The sequence below is a fragment of the Cetorhinus maximus genome, chromosome 32, assembly GCF_964194155.1.
Source record: "Cetorhinus maximus chromosome 32, sCetMax3.hap1.1, whole genome shotgun sequence".
Lineage (NCBI taxonomy): Eukaryota > Metazoa > Chordata > Chondrichthyes > Lamniformes > Cetorhinidae > Cetorhinus > Cetorhinus maximus.
This window is the reverse complement of record NC_135910.1, coordinates 15,353,087-15,361,169: the sequence shown is the minus strand read 5'-3', so window position 1 is coordinate 15,361,169 and position 8,083 is coordinate 15,353,087. Positions and strand designations below refer to the sequence as shown.

At 45.6% G+C, this 8,083-nt stretch overlaps 1 long non-coding RNA gene across 1 annotated transcript in view; it reads right to left on the bottom strand.

Moving 5' to 3' along the window:
• Nucleotides 1-913: 913 nt before the first annotated feature.
• The window catches only part of LOC144671442 (uncharacterized), a 30,543-nt gene continuing 23,373 nt past the window's right edge, over nt 914-8,083 (bottom strand). The window contains exon 2 of the long non-coding RNA XR_013573938.1: nt 914-1,395. This is a non-coding gene — a long non-coding RNA (uncharacterized LOC144671442). The remainder of the gene's footprint in view (nt 1,396-8,083) is intronic.

The following is an 8,083-nucleotide window of genomic DNA, read 5'->3' as shown; positions in this document are numbered from 1 at the left end:
GGTATGGAACAATTGATAGAGGTAACTGTACAAAAGGAAATTATTTGGAAAAAGAATGGCACCCTCAAGTTCAATAAAGTCGAAGTGAAAGAGCAGAGATTCTGGCTATAATATTTCAATCCCTGTTAAACCTGCAAAATATGCCATTGCGCTGGGAAAGAGCCAACAAAATAGCGTTGCTGAAGCAGGGAGGGCAGGAAGGAAAGGAAGACTTACATTTAGCGCCTTTCATATGACATCACAAATTAAGTACTTTTAAAGTGTCTGTTGCCATGTCGGAAACGCGTCAGCCAATTTGCGCACTGCAAGATCCCACACACAGCAATGCGACACTGACCGGATAGCGTTTTGTGATGTTGGTTGAGGGATATATATTGGTCAGGGCACCGGGGGCAATTCCCCCGCTTTTCTTCAAAATAGCGCCCACAGGATCTTCTGCGTGAGAGCAGATGGGGGCTTCAATTTAACTCTCACCTGAAGGGCAGCAACTCCGACAGCGCAGCGCTCTCTCAGTATTGTGGGTGTACCGACAACGCGTGAACTGCAGCGGGCCAAGAAGGCAGCTCACCGCCACCTTCTCAAGGGGCAATTGCGGATGGGCAAATAAATGCTGGCCTAGCCAGCAACACCCACATCCCATGAATGAATTTTTTAAAACTGTACTGGAAAGTCAACTTAAATTCGTGTGCTCGAGTCTCCGGAGTGGGACTTGAACCAGGTTCAAGACTGTGGCAGTAACAACACTAAGTTGCATTTATAAAGCAGGATCAAGACTTCTCACTTGGATGCAAGAGTGCTACCACTGAGGCATAGCTGACTAAACTGGGAAAGTTAGTCTAACATTAATTTTGGGCAAATTCTTAGGCCCCATAATTCGAGAAAAGTAGTGAGTACCTAGAAATGCACAGGTTAATCAAGGACACCAAACATGGATTTATTAAAGGCACATTCTGTTTGACAAATTTCAGAGGATTTTTCAAAGGAGTGGCCAATTAGAATGAATAGGCATGTGGTGGATGCAGTGCTCATGGATTTTCAGAAGGCATTCAAAAGGTGCCTTACGAGAGACACATTAGAAAAAAATCAGGCATATGGTATATGAGGAAATATAACAGCATGGAATATCGGTGGTTAGTTGACGGATAGGAAGCTAAGAGTTAGGATACAGAGGCATTGCTTGTATTGGTGCAGAGTTGATAGTGACATAGCAAGGGATCAATGCTAGGTCCACTTTTGTTTTCAGCACATGGGCGCTTTTGAGTGGGAAGCCAATCTTGAAATTCGTACGGCATGGAGATAGAACCTCCATCTCCCAGTTGCACAGACCAAGGATGCCCTGGGTTCTAATCCCCAAACAGCGAACAGGTCTCGGCCAGAATGGTGGGTTTGAAATTCCTGGAACAGAAAGTTATACATTCAGCCACAGATTTATTTAAAATTGAATTGCATGAGCTGTCAAAATGGATCCTTTATTATCTCTTCCTAGCAGAATCCCTCTGCTGGTAGATGTGTGTATGGGAGCCTTAAATGGACAGAATGCACAATTCAATTTTCAATATGCTTCAGCCATGCTTGCAGAGGGCACTACAATTGGTGGTAGGACTCCCGGGTTAAGGTGGGGGGGGGTGGAAACAGCCAGAATTCCTGCTGCTGCTCAGCGTCCAACGACTCTGGGGAGTCAGTGGAACATGCTCGAGGGGCTGAATGGCCTCCTCCAGTTTCAAAGCTCCTATGTTGCTTATTAGTCATGCTGCCCTAAAAAAGGGGATACACTTATCAGGCTTTTTGTGTCTCCTTCATAAAGAGAAGTCATCCAGTGATTCCTGCCCACAAGGGGAGTCCAATGATGTTGCCCAGTGTTGGACAGATGTTGGGTAAAGTTCAACGTACATAATGGTCACTGTGGCGCATCCACTGCCTGTGAAAATGTAGCCAATAAAGCTGCTGGTAGGATAGTGTTGGGTGGGGTGGTGGTGGGGGGTGTGTTGGAAAGTCCCAACATAGGCAGGTCTTGAGTCTGATTCAGTGGCTCTGATGGGACTTTTGGTTCTTGGCTATTGGAACTCCAGACGAGTATTCAGATGATAAGCCTGCCTCCTCAGCCACCAGGCCTCCTGAGACTATCACTCGTGAATTAGCAAAAGATGAATCAGTTATTCAAAAGCGATGGGGAATGGGGGGGGAGGGTTGGTCAGGCAGGTGACTCATGAAGTATTTCAAACAAAGTTTTGCGATGAATACGTGACTGTAATGCTCATTCCTGTTGTGCAGCGTAAGTGAGAATCCGCACACGTTGTTTCAGTAATGGGATGACTGTTGGTAAAGTACAACATCTCATCCTTCCCCCATCTCATCACAGCGGCTAAAAGTGCTTGTATATCCACGGAGTGGGGAGAAGACTCCAATTAGACTGACTGATAGCATCAAGTTGTGTTCAAAATTATAAACTTCCTTCATCCACAAACTGCACAATTTCTGGCAGAAAGTAATTAAGTAAGCTTTACTGTTGCTTATAAGTCAGAAGGTTGTGAGTTCAAGGCCCACTATTGACAACTTGAGTGCAAAAACCTAGGCTGAGAGTCCGAGTGCCAGCACTGGGAGAGAGCTGCACTGTTGGAGGTGCTGTCTTTCAGGTGTGACGTTGAACAGTTGTGTCTGCCATCTCAGATCCCAGGGCAAAGCTGCAAAAGAAGAGCAGGGAAATTTCTCCCTGTGTCCCGACCAAAATTTATCCCTCAATCAGCGACTGAAAAAGATCATTATTGTATTGCCATTTGTGGGAGCTTGCTGTGTACAAATGGACTCATTTCAGTCGCCTCACTTCATTGGCTGTAAAGCATTTTGGGATGTCCTGAGGTGGTGAAAGGCACTTTTTAAGTGCAAGACTTTCTTTCTCAGACCCAACCCAACTTTCACAGAACTATCCTGCACTGTCTATTTGTTAATAAGTGGATCTCACTTCACATAAGCAAAAAAGCCCACCCCTCATGTTCTCATTCTTCCTGGAAGACAAGCTGAATCCATTGATATCCCTCATTCATATGAACATTCAGCCCCTTGAGCCTGTTCCGCCATTTAATACGATCATGGCTGATCTGATAGTCACCTCAAAATCTGCATCCCGCCTACCCCCAATAACCTATCACTCGCTTGCTTACCAAGAATCTAACCAACTCTGACTTAAAAATATTCAATGACTCTGCTTCCACCGCCTTTTCAGGAAGAGAGTTCCAAAGACTCATGACCCTCTCAGAGAAAAAATTTACCAAATCTCCATTTTAAATGGACAACCCCTTATTTTCAAATTGACCCTTAGTTCTAGATTCGCCCACAAGAGGAAACATCCTCTCCACATCCACCCTGTCAAGACCCATCAAGATCTTACATGTTTCAATCAAGTCACCTCTTACTCTTGTAAACTCCAGTGGATACAGGCCTAGCCTGTCCAACCTTTCTTCATAAGACAACCCACCCATTCCAGGCATTGGTCCAGTAAACCTTCTCTGAACTGCTTCCAACACATTTACATCTTTCCTTAAATAAGGTGACCAATACTGTAAACTACTCCAGATGTGATCTCACTTGTGCTCTGTATAACTGAAGCATAACTTCCCTACTTTTATAATCAATTCCCCTCACAATAAATGATAACATTCTTTTAGCTTTCCTAATTACTTGCTGTGCCTGCATACTAGCTTTTTGTGATTCACGCAATAAGACACCCAGATCCTTCCGCATCTCAGATCTCTGCAAACTCTCACCATGCTTCTCTTTTATTCTTCTTGCCAAAATGGACAAGTTTCACATTTTCCCACATTATATTCCATTTTTCACATCTTGGCCCACTCACTTAATCTATCTATATTTTTTTTACATCCTCTTCACAACTTACTTTCCTACCTATCTTTGTGTCATCAGCAAATTTGGCAACCATCCCATCATCCAAGTTATTTATATATAAATTGTAAACAGTTGAGGTCCCAGCACTGATTCCTGTGGCATTGATGTATGTGGCTGGGATCACACCTCCCAAACCCACATCCTTCACCACATAGACGGACAAAGAGCAGCAGGCGTAGGGAAGCACCATCACCTGCAAGTTTCCCTCCAATTCGCACGTGCTTGGGACATATACCGTCCGTTCCTTCATTGCCACCATGTCAAAATCCTGAAACTCCCTACCCAACAAGAAAATAAAGAATGAAGTTGCATTTATACGGTGCCTTTCACAACATCAGGATGTTCCAAAGCTTTAACTGTACAAAGCCCCGGTTGGACAATACCCGGACTCACAGGGTGCAATTTTGGGCACCACACCTTAGGAAGGGTATACTGGACTTGGAGGGAGTGTGGTGTAGATGTACTAGAATGAGACCTGGTCTCAAGGGTTTAGATACAAGGAGAGATTAAACAAACTAGTGTTGTATTCCCTGGCATTTAGAAGATTAAAGGATGATTTGATTGAAGTTTCCAATATATTAAGAGGAACGGATGGAGTAAAATGGAGAGAAACTATTTCTGCCGGCTGGGGAGTCTGGGAGGAGGAGGCAGCGTCTAAAAATTAGAGCCAGGCCTTTCAGAATTAAAATTAGGGAACACTTCTACACGCACAGGGTGGGAAAAGTTTGGAACTCTCTTCCACAAATGGAAATCAATGCGCTGTTAAATTGTTAACTTTAAAACTGAGATTGTTGGATTTTGTTAGCCAGAAGTATTAAGGGATATGGGGCAAAGGAGAGTCACTGATCAGCTATAATCGCAGTGGCTGGTGGAAGAGGCTGGAGGGGCTGAATGGCCTCCTCCTATTCCTATGTCCCTAAGTGCTTTACAGTCAGTTAAACACTTTTGAAGTGTAGTCACTGGTTAATGTAGAGAAAATGCATCTGAGTTTCCTGGGCTTTAAGGGCAGGAATGTCAATATGTAGCCCACACACTGTAGTTTGGGCACCCCTTCTGTGGGTTATTGACAGTCCCCCGCAACGATCCATAGGCCCATTTCAGAGGCCATGGGCCACATACATCGCTTCGTCATAGGAGTCAGAACGAGAGTTGAAATGTCAGTTCTCCTCTCACCTACAGCATGGGCTTTCCCCAGTAAGTGTCATACATTCTAGTTTTTTTTATATAATGAGCCCCTTGCTTATCAGCCCATTAGAACTAAAAGAAAGACCTTGTATTTATATAGCGCCTTCCACAGCCTCAGGATGTCCCAAAGCACTTTACAGCCAATCAACTAATTTTGCAGTAGAGTCACAGTTATATCTTAGGAGACGAGGCAGCCAGTTTGCACACAGCAAGCTCCCACAAATGGCAATGCTATAATGACTGGAACATCTGTATTTTTAGTGATGTTGGTTCAGGGATTTTTATCAGCCCAGGACACTTGGGAGAAATCCCCTGTTTTTCGGGTAATGGCCATGGGATCTTTCCATTCGCCTGAGAGGGCAGATGGAGCCTCAGTTTAACGGCTTGTCTGAAAGACTGCCCTTTAAGCAGAAATCTAGGAGGAAAACGAACAGGGGGCATGAAAAATAATATTTTCTTTGAACGCTTTCATTTATTGGTTCTAAAAACATTGGAGGTGGGACAAACAAAAGATAGTTTGACCGACAATGATCATCCAATCAGATAATTAAGAGGCTGTTCACTTTCCAAATGGTGCGGGAAAGCAGAGCATTTTAAAAATGGACAAGTCAGACGACCAATAGCAGGAGTGTGGGGCTGGTGGGGCAGGAGGTCATGTGATGAGATCTCCAGGAATAAGTCCAACCAGAGTTGGCAACTTCAATCAGGAGCCGGGAGCAAAATTTCCATATTTTTTCCTTTGTCCATTGTTGGGATTCAGAATGCCGTTGGCAAGGTCACCATGTATTGCCATCTCTCGATGCCCTGAGAAGGGGCTGATGGGCCTTCTTCTTGACCCACCAATAACCTCCTTTCTTTGGCACAACTCAGTGGCTCACTAGGCCACCTGGGAGGACTTCATAAGGTCAGAAGTTCGCTGATGATTACACAATGTTCAGCACCACTCGTGACTCCTCAGGTACTGAAGCAATCCAAGAGCAGATCAGAGGCTGGGAATTCTGCAGCGAGTAACTCACCTCCTGACTCCCCAAAGCCTGTCCACCATCTGCAAGGCATATGTGTGCTGGAATACTCTCAACTTATCTGGATATTGCACCTCCAACAACACTCAAGAACCTCGACACCATCCAGGACAAAGCAGCCCACTTGACTGGCATCCCATCCACAAACATTCACTCCCTCCACCACCAATGCACAGAAGCAGCAGTGTGTACCATCTACAAGATGCACTGCAGCAACTCACCAAGACTCCTTAGGCAGCACCTTCCCAACCCACAACCACTACCATCTAGAAGGACAAGGGCAGCAGATAGATGGGAACACCACCACCTTCCCATCGAAGTCACTCACCATCCTGACTTGGAAATATATCACCGTTCCTTCACTGTCGCTGGGTCAAAATCCTGGAACTCCCTCCCTAACAGCACTGTGGGTGCACCTACACCACATGGACTGCAGCGGTTCAAGAAGGCAGCTCAGCAACATCTTCTCAAGGGTAATTAGGGATGGGCAACAAATGCTGGCCTAGCCAGTGGCTCCCATATCCGGTAAATGAATTTTAAAAAATGCATGTTTTTGCCAATATTCCTTAAAATCTTTTGTTAACAAAGATCTAGCAATCTCAGATTTGAAATTAACAATTCATCTCGCATCTATTACCAATTGCCAAATTTCCAATGCTATCAGTCGTCTCTAAGGCCCTAAGCTCTGGAATTCCCTCCCTAGACCTCTCTGCTCCTTTAAGGCCAACTCTGACCTGACCTGCTTTTGTAGCCACAGTATTTATATGGCTAGTCCTGTTCAGTTTCTGGCCAATGGTAACCCCATTGATGGTGGGGGATTCAGCGATGGTAATACCTTTTAATGTGATGGGGCGATGGTTAGACTCTGTCTTGTTGGAGGTGGTCATTGCCTGGCACTCGTGTGGCACGAACGTTACTTGCCACTTTTCAGCCCAAGTCTAAATATTGTCCAGATCTTGCTGCATTTGGACATGGACTCCTCAAAACCAGCCTCTTGGAATAGGATTTTGTCCACTGCTCCTGATCCCTCAATCTTTGGCTCGCATCTCTACCGTGCATTTTTGGAACATTCTTTTACGTTAAAATTGCTACGTTAGCTTAGAGGCAGTGCTTGAGGCAGACGAGATGTAATTGGAGGCAGCAAACCATACAATCAACGACAACAACAACAACTTGCATTTACATAGTGCCTTTAACGTAGTAAAACTCCCCAAGAGCATTATTAAACAAAATTTGGCACCGGGCTTCATAAGTAGATACTAGGACAAAAGTTTGGTCAAGAGGTAGGTTTTATGGAGTGTCTTAACCAGTGTCTTGACCCAGCGACAGTGAAGGAATTAGGTCTCAGATCAGCCATGTCTCATTGAATGGTGGAACGGGCTAGAGGGGCTGAATGGCCTGCTCCTATCCCTCTGTTCCTATTTGTCTCTCGCTCATGCTTGCAACAGTATCCAGGGATTAATCTTTAATTTCGGGAAACTCCAGGCCAATCCTGGAGAGTTGGCAATCCTACTCTGGAAGAAAAAGGTACTAATGTGGGGAAAATACAACAGTCCCTTTCCTAGAGGTTTCGCTGATAAATAAGTAACCTTTCAGCTCCGTCTGCACCACCAGCCCCCTCCGACACTACAGCTGGAATCTTGATGTAGTGCGAGTGTCCTGGTGGCAGGACCGGAAATACACACACCTTCCACTCATAGAGGGGATGGCTGGCCATGGGCAGGTCACATGACATGGCAGCCAGCCAATCGGATATTCATGGACAAGGCGCCCAGCCAATCGTGCAGTCGTGCCACGACCCCGCCGTCACCTCAGGGGGGTCGAAGGTCAGGTGCCATATGGGCAGCGGCTGTCTGGCGGTGCGAGTGGATGCCGCGAGACAACAGCTGCTGCCGGAACCTTCTGATCTTTCCACTGCCCCTTCCCCACCCACCGCCCCTCCCCCCCCCTCTCCGGGTGCCCTGGTACATGAATCA